Source organism: Mycetomoellerius zeteki, unplaced genomic scaffold (assembly GCF_001594055.1).
Source record: "Mycetomoellerius zeteki isolate Tzet28-1 unplaced genomic scaffold, Tzet1.0 scaffold298, whole genome shotgun sequence".
Taxonomy (NCBI): domain Eukaryota; kingdom Metazoa; phylum Arthropoda; class Insecta; order Hymenoptera; family Formicidae; genus Mycetomoellerius; species Mycetomoellerius zeteki.
In genome coordinates, this window is record NW_017257280.1 from 296,340 (window position 1) to 312,828 (window position 16,489).

Below are 16,489 nucleotides of genomic sequence, written 5' to 3' on the forward strand. Positions count from 1 at the left end.
TTCAATCGCGTACGTAAGTAATAACAGTAATAATAATATATAATAATAATATCTCTATAATAATGATTAAATTAATGATAAAAGTCAACTAATCAGGAGTCAGTAAACTGATCAAGAGTCAGCGAAAATGAAAATGAATTATTGACTTTGATATATGTAGAGATATATATATATATATATATAAAGCTCCCAAAAGGTGCAAAGTGCGTACTTGTAAATGTGCGTGCGTGAAATTTGTGCGTATATATGGCGTATATAATTGACTAAAATACAATCGATCGATCGTCGCAATAAAATAGTATGAAACACGCACTAGGTGCGTGCGAAAGAATACTGCGCATTCACATACCGTGTTAAAAGTACGCGCGCAATACACATATGTGTATTGCGCGTACTTTTAATGCAATGAGGTGATAAGGGAATAATATGGCAATTACAATTTTTAAACGGTAAATACTTTAACAACATGACGCATGTAGCCGATCGCTTAATTATAATTTAAAGCAAGTTAACTTTAATCTTTCTAACTCTCGTTGCCTTTCATCGTTCAATACATTTTACACACGATAGCTACACAGACACAGACATACAAACATAATATGCAATCGCGAGATGATAATTAAATTCGATGAAAATGGACTGATTAGCGGAAATAAGATAACTAAATTTGTTAATTTACACAGATACACACGCGCACATACTTTGCAAATGCTTGGTACAAAACAGTCGTTTTATTGATAATTAATAGCAGCTAAAGAGATGGAAAAATTACGGGAAATAGGAAAAGAAAAGTATATCGACAAGATCGGAGAGACATAAGGATAAATGATTTGTATCATTTTGATAGTGTGAGATTCACATACTTTCATTTTTAATTTACCTTTTAATTTGTACATATATATATATTGAACACAGTTTATATATTGTTTAATTTTTGTTTATAACATTGATCAAATTGAAGCACGGAAAAATGAAGTTTTTCAGTTTTTAGAAATACGTTTACCTTGATTTTTTATGCTGTAATTTTATGTTATGATATTTTATCACATTAAAGCAAAATATTTGTAACTAATCTATAGCTTATAGGATATTTGTTTTGTGCCGGAGATACTTCAAAGTAAAGAAAATGATCGTGGAATGGCAGTGCTTTTTAATATCTGTTTCGCTCATTGTATTAATATCCCTGTGAATAGAAAATAATACTAAAAAGCGAATGTTTCAGAAAAAAATATCATTACTCGAAGTATGTCGTATGTGATAACGCAAATAATCCTACAAATTGTATAACCGAAACAACGATACCAATAAGATACTTTTTCGATAGAGAGGAAAGTTGAGATTTTATCCCGTAATTTTTCAACCGTAATTGTTCGTAAACAAGAAGGTTCGCATTTATAGCCGGAGCGACAATCGCTTCATATCAATTTGTAACGATAATGGTACAAATAATCGTATAATATAACAGTATTTTAATGTTTATATCGCACGCGATAGTTGTGCATAACATATGTGCAATAGCTCTCGAAGCCGCTTATAGATTGTATGAGTTATATTAATTGTAGAATTATATTAATTATTAATTAGAATATATTGCACTGCTGTTACACCATCATTCCGCTTTTTCCGCTTTCTTTTTCTACGCGAACGATAGTCTTCGCTTGTGTGTGTGCCTTCCCTTTTTCTTTCAAGCGTTATATAACTATTTAAGACCGATCATTGCATTCTTCGCTTGACGTTTTTATAGAGCTTGACTTGTGACGATGGATGCTATCGTTCTAACGTAATTTTTTAAGTCATTGTTACGAGGAATCAATGTCGAAATCGCGCTGTTAGACGAGTATTTCCTTCCACGTGACGACGGCTTTATCGCTGCGACAGTCGTCGTTAGAGCGATTTGTCCATTCGATAGAGTCGCGCGTGACAGTCGCGATTTTCTACAGCCGTGATCTCGAGATGCAGCTGTGGTCCGTAAGAAGGATAAAAAAGAATATATCTCAGGTTTCTGACCGGTATTATCGTGTTATACCATACCACTTAGCGTACTACAGTACAATGGCAACTAGCTGTCGTACAGTATTAGCTATTACGGAAGGCTAGTACGGAAATATCGTAATATCGTATTGTCAACTTACGTAACGAGGATCTGTCGTGGACCATAATTGATTCAGGCGATATAGTGGCTGCAGCTAGTCATGGCTGATCATCTCCCGTGCGCGTTGATTCTTCTTAGGCACCAAGTCGCCCGAAAGTCTCCAAAGTGCATTGAAAATGAAATCCTTCAATTAGATCACGTCTGTAGATATATTAAAGCAGGAGTAGTTTAATATATCCGCTCTGTCTCTCTATTATTACTTGAAAACTAATCCTAATCGGATTCACATGTATAATCAAATCGGAACCGAGTAGATCGTTTACTTATTACGTTAATTATTTCAGAAACACACCGTTTTACGATAAATAATTACTATGATGAAAGCAAGTTTAATTATTTGAAAATCAAGAGGAAATCTAGTAAATTCATTCACAATGGCTATAGTAATTGCTCTTTACTTAAGAAAGTGCTGTCGCGCTTGCATTTAGTCCCGAAAATCGATCCCAGGAAATTGTCCTCTCCAAAACTTGTCTACTGATTGTACATATCGATTCATGTCCGTGTTTCTAGATAATTGCGTATGTCGTTGCATAAACATAGTTTACGCACAACTATACCATATTTGCTATATATATTAGAGAACTACGTCTCGGTAATTATTTTAGTCAACTTGCTTGAGTATCGAATATCGTTGCATTTTCGCACCATGTGTTTCCTACTAATTGAGTCATTAATTTATTAGTATCGTGTATATCTATGTATATGTATATAGAGCGTGCATTTCGTTTCCACTTGATATCGTACACTGGAATTTTATGTCCAAACAGAATACGAGAGCAGGAGATACGGAAGTATCCTATGAAGAGAATCAAATAGTCCTGCGTTGAACTTTGTCAACAGTTAACTAATTAATGAATTAAATCTTTAACAAGTCTCTTCGGATGTTATTGTTCCATAGATATAAGAGAGAAAGTTCAGTTATTCGGGATTAGCGTTAATCGGTTAATTGTTTGGCAAGCAGCTGACTTAGAAGATGGACTAGGAATAAGCGACTCTATATTTCCTAGGAATTTTCAGAGGTTGATGAAAAAGAATCTAGAAAAGATTTGAACGATAGTTAGTGGAAGCGTTTGGTATTTCAAGCAAAGTATTCCTTTCAATCGTTGACTTCCCTTGTAAAAAAATACTACTGAGCACTACTAGTGTGCAGTAGTATTTTGAGGCACTACTGCTATAGTGTAGTAGTACAGTAGTACTTTTTTTAGGGTATATCCGCGTTTCGGTAAGATACAAAATGCAGGAAACGAGTATGCGTCACAGAAACTAACTATTAATAACGCTATTAAAAAAAAGCACTTTTAGAGACTCCATGAACACATTGTAAGTGACGAACTCCATTTGCATACTCCTCTTTATAGGAGTTCGCGTCATTTTCTTCTTACGGGACTCGTTTTCCGTAAGAAGGAAATAACGCGGATCCCTATAAATGGGCATATGCAAATGAAGTCCGTCACTTACTCTTAGCTCGATCAGAGTGTGCTCATGGAGCCTTTGAAAGTGTTTTTTTTAAAATACTCTTGTAGAAAAGTACTACTACGCAGTAATATTTAGTGGCATTGCTGTATTACTACACTCTATAGCAGTAGTGCAGTAGTGCCTCAAAATACTACTGAGCATTAGTAGTGCTCAGTAGTATTTTTCTACAAGGGTTATATATAAAATTATTCAAGATTTCCAGTTCTTGTCTTGGGTTGTTCGATTACTGAACAACAGTATTATACCTGGGACACATTACACTCGCAAACACATGTACACATCCATATAAGATTTATGATATTAATTTCGTATCGATAATCGGACTTCGAAGTCTATGATATTAAACTCAAAATTATTTATAGTGCTTGTTTATAGTCACATATAAACAATTATGTTCCAAAATTTCTAGTCTCACTTGTCACGCGCTCATACAGAACAAATTCCTCATTTATTTGGTATTATTCGTATATTTTTAATATGAATTCTTGTAGATAGATCAGTGATGTTATAAGCTTACCATGTTATTTCCTATGCGACTAAAAGACACGTTGAAGTACTTATTAGAAACATAAAAAAAAGAACCACTCCGCGGAAAAAATTACTTCGAAGAAATAGCACTTAAATATCTTGAGAGATAAAATTACTGAATACTTGTTTCGTTTGCGAACAACTGGAATAATACTTGGAAACTGTATTCGCAATCGGGATTTCGATATTCATTCGAATTCCAAAGGACACGCATTGTATGCCTTAAAATTCATAAATTAGATGAATAATAGGTGTAAATGTAAAATTAAATAAATATAAAATCTAAGAGCTTAATAAATAATCGTATGTTAGCATGGTAGAATTATAGGTAGTTATTGTATGCTTGTGATTGGTTTATTTTAACACATTATCTGTAGTGAAATATTCCACATTTTCTAAGGAATTGTTTAATGATAGATTAACGCTTACAGATTTATCATCAAAATTGAAAACTCGGAATATTTTATTACTTTTAGATAATGCGTTAATCCTTAAAAATGTATCGAGAACTGCATAAAAGGTTTCATACGATCAGCATTTAACATATTAAAAAAAAAGGATACTCTGAAAAGCATCCAAATCAATTTCTTGTAATGTTACATTTATATGTCATTATTTTAAAGCATTTTTATTAAATTTTACATTTCAAGTTATGTTGTAAATTTTATATAAATATTTTTCAGCCTTTTTTTTTCTCTCATGTTCATAAGCTGCACATAATTTGATGTGATATCATTGGGTTGTAATAATTTTATTGGCTCATTAAATCAGGCACCGATTTAATCGTGTGGATGTAATGTTGCGCAATGCGTTTATTTAATATTTATAGCAGATGAATATATCCAAAAAATTCGAGTCTTCGCGTACAAAACAAACTGTTTATTGTGAAACATGCGTATCGTTATTATAACTAGAATTGTTTGTAAGCATTAGAGACTGAATATTCTGTGTATGAAAATGAGCAGTAGATAGAATCCTGTATGTTGAGCTAGTAAAATAATATCTTATATTAGTATATGATTTATAAAAAAAATATCTTAAGTTATCCTATTTATGGACTTGTAAAAATAAACGTTTTAGATTAAATTTATCGGTTTTATTTTATTTTTGTTTTATCTTCGTTTATCATATATTTTGTTAAATATATACGAAACGAACACAATTCAGCCTAAATATCCTTACACGCGAGGAATTGAAAAATGTCAAATAAATCGTGAAACCATGCGATCCAAGCATTATACGCCATCGATCGGCGTGTCGTAAATTCCCATTGGAAGGAAGCGACACGTTCGCAGTCTATAGAAAAGTATAGATTTTTCCACCAACTTCGGTATTGAGGAACGAAATAGTCACTGCGGTCTCTTCCCCTCGAATGAGGATACACAGTATTACAGCCCGAAATATTATTCCAGATGTTTTGCGCGCGAAAACGAGTATTCGTGTTGTTGTTAGAGATCGGATATTGGCAAAAAGTAAAAAGGGCACTAAAGAATAAATTCCAAAACAGAATAGATATAGTAAACTTCAAGCTATAAGAAATCAACCAATCGTAATCGATTATTCTTCTCATATTTAATTATGATTGGCTAATATTTTATGACTTAAAGCTTACTACACCTATTTCGAGACTAAAATTAAGGTTTAAATGTGTTGTTTACAATCTGCGTAAGTTAATCAGCGATTATTCCAAGCTTTTGTCCCTAGGGATGAACTCTCGTGACCAATTTCTTAACAATGTAGTTTAATTTTAATCTTGGTTTAACTAACTCTTTATCTTTTTTTACTTCTAAGAATTAAAAAAGGTTGAAGAATAAGTTAAATCGAGATTAAAGTTAATCTACATTGGTAAAAACGGGCATTAGAGTGTCTCGCACGCGAACGGAATATTCTTAAGACCCACTGCGAAGTCCTCTATGAAACATTACTTATTTCTTACTCGAACGCATTTTGTCATTAACTTAATAATATATATTTAAAGCGTGTGACACGAAGCGTCAACTTAAAAAAAATCTAACATTGGATTCCTCGAGCTGCAATGATCTTCGTGGGCCACATTTTGTTTTCAGTTATCGATATACTGAAATTCGGCGAGGAAATCGATCGCGACGTCGATCGAAAAGACAAACTGGGAAAAAGTAGAAAAAGGACGAAAGAAAAGACAAAGATCGGTATTCGCCGCATACTGTATTCGCACGTATATACGCACACATTGCACGCGCGCCTATTGTCGTAAGGTGTAAAATTTGATATAAGAACTCCTTAGCTTTTAAGCGACGTTATTGAGGAGATAAAAAGAAAGAAGAGGAATTAACATACCCACATACATACACCTACACATACATATACATCTGCAATGTGATATTCTCGTGTCTTGTCCGATAAGACAGACGTTCATTCTAACGAGTATAGTTGGCGTTTGTCCTTCTTTTTTCGCGTTAGTCAGTAAGGTATATCTATAATATATATTTAAGGGAAACTCTACATATATACGTAAGAGATAATCCGGGAGTGTGTGTACGTGTTCGGAAATTTTGCGGATAAAGAAAAGAGAAAAATGCAAAAAAAAAAAAGAAACCCGTGTGACAGAGAAAACGACCAAAAATGTGCGAAACCGAGAGGTATGCAACATAATTTCGCGTTTTAGGGTAGGTAACTATCGGGGGAACTATCGTCACGAGATCCAAGGGATGCGTCTTCTAAGGACTCCATCTCCGTTCGTTCTTCCCCTCCTCTCCTCCCGTTTCCACTTCTTTTCATTCTTTGGGCAAAAGTACTATGCTCTCGCGTGGAAGGTTGTAAAAGTGCTCTCGCGAGCTTCTGTTCCACTCAATCTCAATCTTTGTAAAAGTATAGTGAATTAATTGTAACGCAACTTTTAAGTTTAAAGAGTCTTATTCTACTTACATATCCGTGATTCGTAATTTCACGCACGTCTATGTACGCTGTATTGTTCACGTTTAGTATACCGTCGAATGAAATGACTTTTTCCTGTATCGAGATGTCTACGATCGTACGTTGCGGTACGCTGTACAACGCGACAGTAGCTGCGTCGCGCTGTCTTCGACTTGCGACGTGCGATCGTACGGAAGATGAAGCGTGGCTGTTGAGGTAAAACCGCAAGTCAGAATTACTTGTAATTTTTCATTCATCTTCTCTTCCCGAAATTCCACTAAAATGTTTGCGACAGCCGATCAAACACATCACCGTTATTATTTGCTTTTACTGCATTAATTCTTTAGATACGCGCGCGTTTAACGTGAAATAGTGTCTTATTCATGGATAAGTTAATTTTACATTTTATTCTTAACTGTAGCAACGTGCCTTTGGCACCGCTAATTTCGTTTTTACATCTATGCTATACAATAACCGTGTTCCAATATGCACTGCCAATACTGAAAATCTATAATTTACGTCACGTATGCAGTAAATTTTCAGTACTGGTGGTACATACATATATATCCAATACGATTTCATTTACATATTCTGCATAGAATTAGCTGCAGCCTGCTGTGTTTCGATGTACCTGAAACCGGTGGTAAGGGTTTTATAAAACATCTCGTAATTTTGCGTGTAAAACGCGAACGTATATTTCTAGCGACGTATGTACTATCATCGTCCGTTTAGTAGGTAACAGGGATTTGTGACAAGTTCCATTCACGGGTCCGTGCATCGATACGAGAAATCCCTTTACGATATCGCGCTATGAAACACTACAAAACGTCAGTCATGTAGATCATCATTGGGGACGTTTTTTCCGCTGTAGATCGAAACAGTGCTCTTTGCCCGTCCCCTTAACTCTCCTGCCTTTACCTCGTTTCGTTCATATTAACCGGGGGTGGTGTCTTCAGCCTAATTCCCCCTAAAAAATATATTGACGGCTGTCGCTCCCGGGGGGTGAAGAATAGTCTGCAAAATTCTAAGTGTGTCACATGCCATCTTAGTCCATAAGCGTTCATACTTATTTTTCTATATTGTATAAAAGTATAATCGTTTTATCGTGTATAGTTCGTAACGCTCTGTTAGTCATCATAGTTTTTCGCCATCGTGTCTGCCGAGTCTGCCTTGATTCTATCAATCTCCATTTTTCCACACTATATATATCCTCATACGTTGACACAGTGTCTTAGATCGCCTAATTTCTTCTCGTAATCCGTTCGGGTGACTTTATCGAAAGACCGCCAGCGTCTTCTCACGGTGAGAAGGATGATGTGTGCTAATTAGTTTTCCTCCTGTTGCTTAAATATTGAAATTATAACGCGTTAAACAAGAGTGTGACTCCAATTGATCTTTCTTTCCAAGTGATCTTTCGTGCTTTATCAAAGGATATCGATACTCGTTTCGCACCGTCGAACGAGGTAATCGTAAGGACCGCAAAGAAACCCAAAATTCAAACGATACGTATTAAAGTGCGACGTGATATTAAATTAATTATCAACTGAAGGTTATAAATTAACTATTGACTAAGATCGTGGTAGGTGTGTAATAATTAATAAATTTTAACAGAGTAATTGGAAAATATCTGTATTCATTTGAGGGCATTTAAAGGAATTCTTATAGGAATACTCTTTTGACAAGGTGTTACTTCTACCTTGCGATTTTTAATTATTTCTAAGATTTCTCCTTGGATGCGTGTAATCGACTGAGATTACGACCAAAATACTTGTTTCGATATTAAGCTATAAGAAAGATGAAATTTTATTTTTTCACGGATCTCGGCGTCTTTAAATTATTTTTAAGGCTTCCGTTCGCAAATGCGAGCTCTTCGAGTAAATCGAATTGAAATTAATAAGATGATAAGATATTTTTTTGTTTCTCGATATTAAGCTCATAAATTCACTGTATAATCTTATTCTGGTTTTTTTATTGACGTTTTGCGCTCAAGTTTATTTTTATAAATGACTTAGGAAATGCTTTATACATCTTGTTTTTTACAAATTATATAAGGAAATTGTACATTAAATAGTCATACGGTAAAAAACCATCCATATCCTCTCTATCGACCTAAGAAACAGTATCTATCTAAAAGTTTAAAGATATTCTCAAGAATATAATTCTTTTTTGTATCGTCCTTGTATAATCTTTATTATTTTATGATTAATTGTATATTCTTTAATTGTCGCGAATCTGAATAAATTCTAATTTATTTGTATTACAAGCTTGGTATATGATTTTGTTTTCAATGCAATAAAATATAAATGATTATAAGACGATTCGTTATATCGTTGTTTTCCGCCGCGCGCAATGCATTTCATTTTATCGTTATTAACATCCTTGATTTATGCAAGATTTAATCTCGTAATTTTGCGGACGGAATGGACAATGTTATAATGTGACAGCAATTAAAATGTGAATCACAATAAGATTAAACGCTTACGAAAGCGATAATGCGCTTCGTGTTAAAACGAGAGTTTCCTGTACATATGTTTCTGCTATTATTTATTCGGTTACATCGTAGAAATGAAGTTATAACATCAGTACTAATTTTATTAATTCTAGTTATTTATTGCTTAGTAGTAATTTTTTGCTATCCTCGATAATTATACTTTGTGTTCCGTAATAACAATCTCGATGCAATCTATAAGTGCCCGTAAACGTTATCAAGGCGGTCTCATTGTGTGTATCTACTAAAAGCTTATTAAATCTATAAGATAATCTCTTGTCTTATAAAAGTATAAGATTATCCATAAGATAATCGCGTCAAAAACGTCTACCTTCACAATAATAAAAGTATAATAATAATAATAATAATAATAATAATAATAATTATAATAATACCATATATAATACTAATGATAATATTAATAATAATAATAATGTTAGCAATAATGGCTGTCTAATTTAGCACTTTGTGTAACCTAATGGCTGTCTATGTAATTTAACGTAAACTTTAAAAGGTAATTACTTTCCAAAAACTGACACAATCCGCTTCGGAGGCAATATCGCGCGCGACTGATCGAATTTATTAACGCGAACACGCCCGATCGACGCCAATTAATTAAACCGAAGTCTTGCTAATCTGCGCGTTCTGGATCTCGAGGAAAGGAGGAATTACGATCTAATACCGTTACCGACAATAATGACCCGGAAGTGATATTCGCGTGATGCAATTTACATACAAGATATGTACCTCGGATAAGCGACTAACGATGCTTTGTAATATCGTGCAATAATTCTGTCGCCCGTAATAAAAAAAATATCAGCGATGAAATTATTGTGCAGTGATATCGATTGACGTTCGCATCGTTTATAACAGCCTTTCTATGCGTAAACGGCTACTCGATATTAACGATTTTTCTTCCGTTCTTTTTCGCATTTTACCGCTTTATAAAATAATTGATTATTATTATCAATTGCAACGTGTTCCCTTCCTTTCGGGTTGTCGGTGATACCTTAAGTTTACGTGTAAGAAACATTTCGTCGTATATCAGGATCGCGATTTCAGGTTTAATTCGTCATATGACTTAAAGGTAACACCTACGGTATTGTGATATCTTTTCCAATATTTATCTTTAAAAAATTGTGCCACTGTAAAGGAATGCATTTGAAACGTGAAGGAGACACAAGATAGAAACGTATGTCTGCGCGTGTACATTTCTATGAAATAATTTCGAGCGTACCGGGTTAAATATATTCAACGATGTTGCTTTCCCCGTAAATTCTCGTCTTCGCGATATCCTGCAATTTCATAGGCTGTCATTAAAGCCATTTATCGCGGAATTGAAACTGCTACTGGTATTGTCACTCTATTATTATTAACACCGCGATGCGCTGTTACTATCGCTGATATTATTGGTATTACTCTCGCTGCTGTGTTACTATTGTGTCACCATTACTATTTATTGCTACCGTTACTATTACTATCACTATTGCTACTATTACTATTATTATCGTTACGGTTATTACTGCTAAACTATTGCTGCTGCTCCTATGTACCACCATTATCGTCGCTAATTACCGCCGCTATACTTACGTCGTCGCAATCCGCGCGCATTTTCGTCTCCAACGTGCAAACACTATTTTGACGTTTCTACCGCTTGGAATGGCGCTATTTGAGCTCTCGTAATTGTTAAGTACAAAAGTCACTCTAGTTTAGGATAAATAAATTAACGAGAGTTTCTTCATTATTCTCACGGGTCGGAACAACGCTTTGTCTACCTCCGAAGCGCTGTAATAAAGCCGCAATACTTCGCTCATTTTCTTACGGAACGGGATCAGCTTTTCTGAAGCAGCGTTTCATGCTTCGCGCGTCGAGTTGCGTTCGACAATTACTATATCCTTATTTTTCGACATATATCCAGTTTTGTATCCGACTCGCAAGACAAATTTTAAGTTTATCTATAAATCGTGTAAGACGTCGGGGAGACGCTGCACTTTAAAGTAAGCAAGCAGATTATTTAAGGGTTATGCGAAACCGCTGGGGTTCAGCAACGATCACAACCCTTCGCAATCCAAGTATTGACGTGAACACTACGTTTTATGACGTAAGTCAGTAAAACGAGTAAATGGTACGTTGCCACAAGTATAAACCTAAATTCAACAATATTTACAAACTCATTATCCGTAATGTGAGAACGTGAGAGCTCATCTCCGTAGAAAATTACCTGGATTGCTAGATGGTCAATTTTGGTTTCGCGACCGAGAATCTCTGCGTTTGCTGCAGCATCGCGCAAGCGACGACTGCATCTCAAAGGACTTCACTTGGACTTTCGCTCGTTCTTCTGGATCACTTCACATTATCTTCCCTTGTGCATTAGTTTCGTTTACCTTGGACAGTCGTAATATCTGCTAAGTATCACCTGTCTAATAAGCGTCAGCGCGTTTTGCACGCCAGTGCAAATAAATAAATTCATAAAACTGGAGAAAGGGGAGGGATGAAAAATCGAAGAGATAAGGCGGCAACACAGAGTCTGCTTATTGTCTGCGTAATGCATAATGCATAAGAAAATGAATTAATCAAAGTCCTTCGTTTCCTTTCATGAAATAAGAGATTCCGATTGGTTGATTTTCTTATGTCTTATGCGTTATGCAAGAATCTGTGCGTCTGGATGCCTATATATGTCGGAGACCGAGGCTGGCCACGTTCATGCCGATTCTGTTATACGATCGCGAACGAAGTCGCGGATAAATACACCTAGTCATCGACTTTCGTGAGCGCCGTTTGTAGCTTTTTGCAGGGCTTTTGTCTAGCGATAGCCTCTCTCTCGTCGCTGGTCTGTACAAATTTCGCCCAGCGATTCTCTCTGTGTTCTTGCGACCTCGAGACGAGAGTTTTTCGAAAGGAATATCAAGTATCTATCGCGAAGAAAAAAGACGCAGTCGATGTTGCCAGTCGCACTCCGATACAATCATCTCTGTTTAGAAAAACAGGGAGAGTCTCTTCTTTCCGATCGTCTTGTTGTTCCTCGCCGTTAATTAACTTCTAACCGATGTAATGCAAAGATTTATCTATATATTGGTGTATCCATATATGTTATTGGTGTAAATAGTATTGGGCATCAAATTTCGTAGATCCGCAAACGGAAGAAATTAGAAATACAATTTAACAATAACATGGATGAATTTTTTTTAAATAATTGCAAATAGGATCTTGTAAGTTGGTTAAGGATCAATTGAATATGACGCTAAGTTGAATCCGCGAGTCTTGATTCCTAGTGATTATTGAAGCTATCTTGGGTTTGTAATCCCACACTTCCTTGTGATTCGCACGATGGTGACGGGATCGATTAAGCAGCATTATCTATAACGACTACAATAAATGTGCAATATATACATGTAACAAGCATGAATTTATAGTGGTATTTCTGTATTCTGTACCTCTAGAATTTATCTACAATTAGATTTTAGCTTTGTACGTTAATTCGTTTGGCAGTATTTTTCAACGGAAGATCTCTGAAGAAAGAAAACAAATGTCCGAATTTTCAGAATCTTATTTTGAAAATTTGGAAAGTCCAAACGTGGCCAACAATCTTTTGTTTTTAAAACAAAATTTCGCAGTAGGGGAAAAGAGAATCTGATTATCGAGTGGGTGGAATCGCATGATAGAAATTTTTTTGCTCTTGAAAGGTATGATTTTAACATAAGATTATGGACGTACCACTGTACTTATTCATCGCGATATACTGTCCAATGCCAGCCGACAGCCGCGGGATTGTAAATCGTATCGCGTTCTTTCGACCTGTGACCTAAAAGGATCTGTCGACTTCTTAACTCGCTCGATATTAATCATTACGCTTCAAGGGATTTAAAGTCCGAGTCCTCTTTCCGAAGGACGAAGGAAAATCGAAAAGCGAATGCGCTAACGATCGAATTAAATGGCCGATGACTTCGTAAGATCGATCGCGAGCGCGCTTACGAGGGATCAATAAAAGTAACTTTGTCGATATCAATTCGCACATATTTTTCGATCGTATTCTAATCTAGACAGAAGTTCGAAAACGAAATATCGCTCTACCTAGTCGGTTCTTCTTCTAAAGAAAATGAGAGAAAACAAAGAGAAAAAAAAGACATTCTTTTAAAAAGACGCGATGTACTTTCGTGTATTTTGACACACTGCGTGAGAAAACGTGAGAAACTGGAAAGTGCTTTGTGATAATACAGTCGATCTTGACTACTACTGATTAAATTCCCGCTAATCTCATTCTTACGAACATTATCGACGCTCGACTCACTGTCAATCTCGACGTGTTAAATGTAGGGATTATAGTGAGCTTCAAGTGTTCTCGTTCGTTCGGAGCGATGTCGATGTGATCGCGAATTATTGAAGTTACGATTTGAGAGACGTTTGATGCCCGGTATCGAGTCTGCTTGTCTGATATCTGGGAGGGAACGGTCGCCAAGAATATTTCTCGTGTAAAATGTGAATTTTGCGCGCGTCAGGCAAAACCATACAACAAAAATGTTAAAATGGTATAATAATGGTATTTGATGGGACTAGCTCTCTCGAATCTTTCTTTTCTGAATTTTTACGTCCCTTCATTTCATCTATACGGATCATCGTTATCGATAGGATGTTCAAATGATTAACAATCTCGAGATATTCTTAAAAGAAGTCTATGTACTAGTCAATTTTTCGAATGATTAAATATGTATTGAGTCAAACAGAAATTATCAATAGTTATAAATTTTTTCATATTTTTTTTATTTTGTACATACAAAATTTTAATATTTGTATTAAACTACTGCTAATATTGCTTGAACAAAGACTATGAGAAAGATAAAATATTAAATTTATGAGAATATAAATACTAATTAAACTGATAATAATAATTGAACGAATTACACATTTACTAAAACAGCATTACAAATAACAAATATTTTATCAAAATAGGATTGATGTATCCGGTTCAGAATAAGAAAAGTCGCGATATCTCATCGATGCAGCGCGTTTGCACCATGCACCATTATTGCATCAGAGCGTACAAGTCATATTGCTGAACCTGCCGATGTTATTTACGGATCGGAATTTTATACGGATCTTCAAAATATTAGACCGTTCTATCCTCGCGTAGATTCCGAGCGTCTGTACATGACATCGTGAACGGAAGAGTTATTACGGCGAAAAATTAGTTCTCTCGCTCGAAGGAATTTCGAGCTGCTTTTGACTCGAATTCACCGCGCGCCTCGCACGTTTCCCCGTGAATGACGGTGAAAGCTCTCTCGCTCTCGACGAACACGTCGCCCTGAATTTCCCCGGTCGACTGAGCCCCCTCGAGTGTACAGGGTCAACAAAGGTTAACCGTAGACTAGTCGCGGAAAATAACGCGACTGAGTCAAACGCGGCACAAAAGCAGCACGAACAAACAGAGTTGCGATTGCAATTTGAGAAAGGCAAAGATCGAGTTTCGCTCGGGATAACATGAATGCGGCGACGATGAGACTCGCATTTTTTTTTCTCACGTTAGTACGAAATTTTTTTGCAAGTGGTGCAGATCCAAATGTCAATGAACAGCGCGAATTAAATTTCAGACTTTAACAATCGTTAATCGCATCGCGAGGGCTTTACGGTGAACGATAATGGACGGAGAACACTCGACTGCGTGGGCACGTAGCACGTAGGAAAGTACGAGAAAAAGAAAGAAAAACGTAAAAAAAAAAAGAAAGATAACGAAGAACAAAAAGAAATTGCGGAGCTTGAGAACGGACGAGCGGACGCATTCAATCCGTGACTTTTAAGGTGTAAAAGCTATTTAAGTAACGATAAGTCTAACACTTAGGCGCTAAGTTACTAATCTCGTAATGGTAAACTAAAATGGCGAGTATTTTTAATAGTAACTAACTCTTCTAAACGAGAGACACCTAACGAACATAATCAAACGTCCTTTATGTATAAGTTATGAATACTTTGCCTTAATATTTTTATCCGTGTGAGAAGAATAGAGAGAGAGAGTGGGGGAGAGAGAGAGAGAGAAAAGAAGAGCGAAAGAGAGAAGTCGAGATGTTGCGAAAAGAAAGTCCATTTGCATTTGCTGACCACATGATTGCATTCACAGAGAAACAAATTCCTAGGGAATAGCAGCAATTAATTGTGGCCCCTTCTCTTCTCAAGTTTTCCTTTCATATCCTTTCCCGTTTACGAAACTGGAAAAAAAAAGACAAGCGCACACATACACATAGAAACATGTATGCGTGCATACGCATTACACATAATGCAATCGTGAGATTTCGCGCAGCAAACTCGTCCCTCGCGCGATCTTTCAAATAGGATATTAGATCGACGAAGTGGCCTTAAAACCCCGAACATAATGACGCCCCCCCCCGCCCCACCCCGTATGACTCTTCTTCGTGAAATTCCGTTTAGTATTCTTCATCGTTGAGCGTATCATAAAATACCTCGATGATGTTGATCTCGTCGTTTTTGTCCGTTTCAAGATAGTGCCTCTTGCTTTCTTTACTATCTTGCCTGAAAAACGTGCAGTCCTGCGATATTTTTCAATACTGTCGCGTTTCGTATCGTTGAAATGCTTTCTTTATCTCTCTCGTGGGATAAGAACACGAAACAAGTTTGACGCAAATCTGGGAGACGATTCTCTTCTTACATAGTAGATACAGAACAGGTTGGCAATTGTGATATCGCTTTGTACGATTAAGTAACTTTTTTTTTCCAACCCTTTGCACTCGAGAAGTCAGTCGGGCGTCGAAGCTCTCATGGCTTGTACAACAATTGCGAAAGATTATACAATATGTGATCGAGCGGTCCCGCGCCAAGACGAGAAATACAAAATGCGGACAAGGATTATCAAATGCTCAAAGGATATACGCTTTTTTCGACTAAATCCGACACTCTCTGTAAACGAATATCCTCTCGCGGCGTAAAGCGGGATGTATGACGGAATA

The 16,489-nt window shown here is 36.1% G+C and overlaps 1 long non-coding RNA gene across 1 annotated transcript; it reads left to right on the top strand.

Moving 5' to 3' along the window:
- The first annotated feature begins 5,246 nt into the window (after positions 1 to 5,246).
- LOC108724430 (uncharacterized) lies at positions 5,247 to 6,726 on the top strand. The gene is made up of 2 exons (XR_001936705.1): positions 5,247 to 5,410; positions 5,459 to 6,726. It is a non-coding gene; the product is annotated as an uncharacterized lncRNA (long non-coding RNA).
- The last annotated feature ends 9,763 nt before the right edge of the window (positions 6,727 to 16,489 follow it).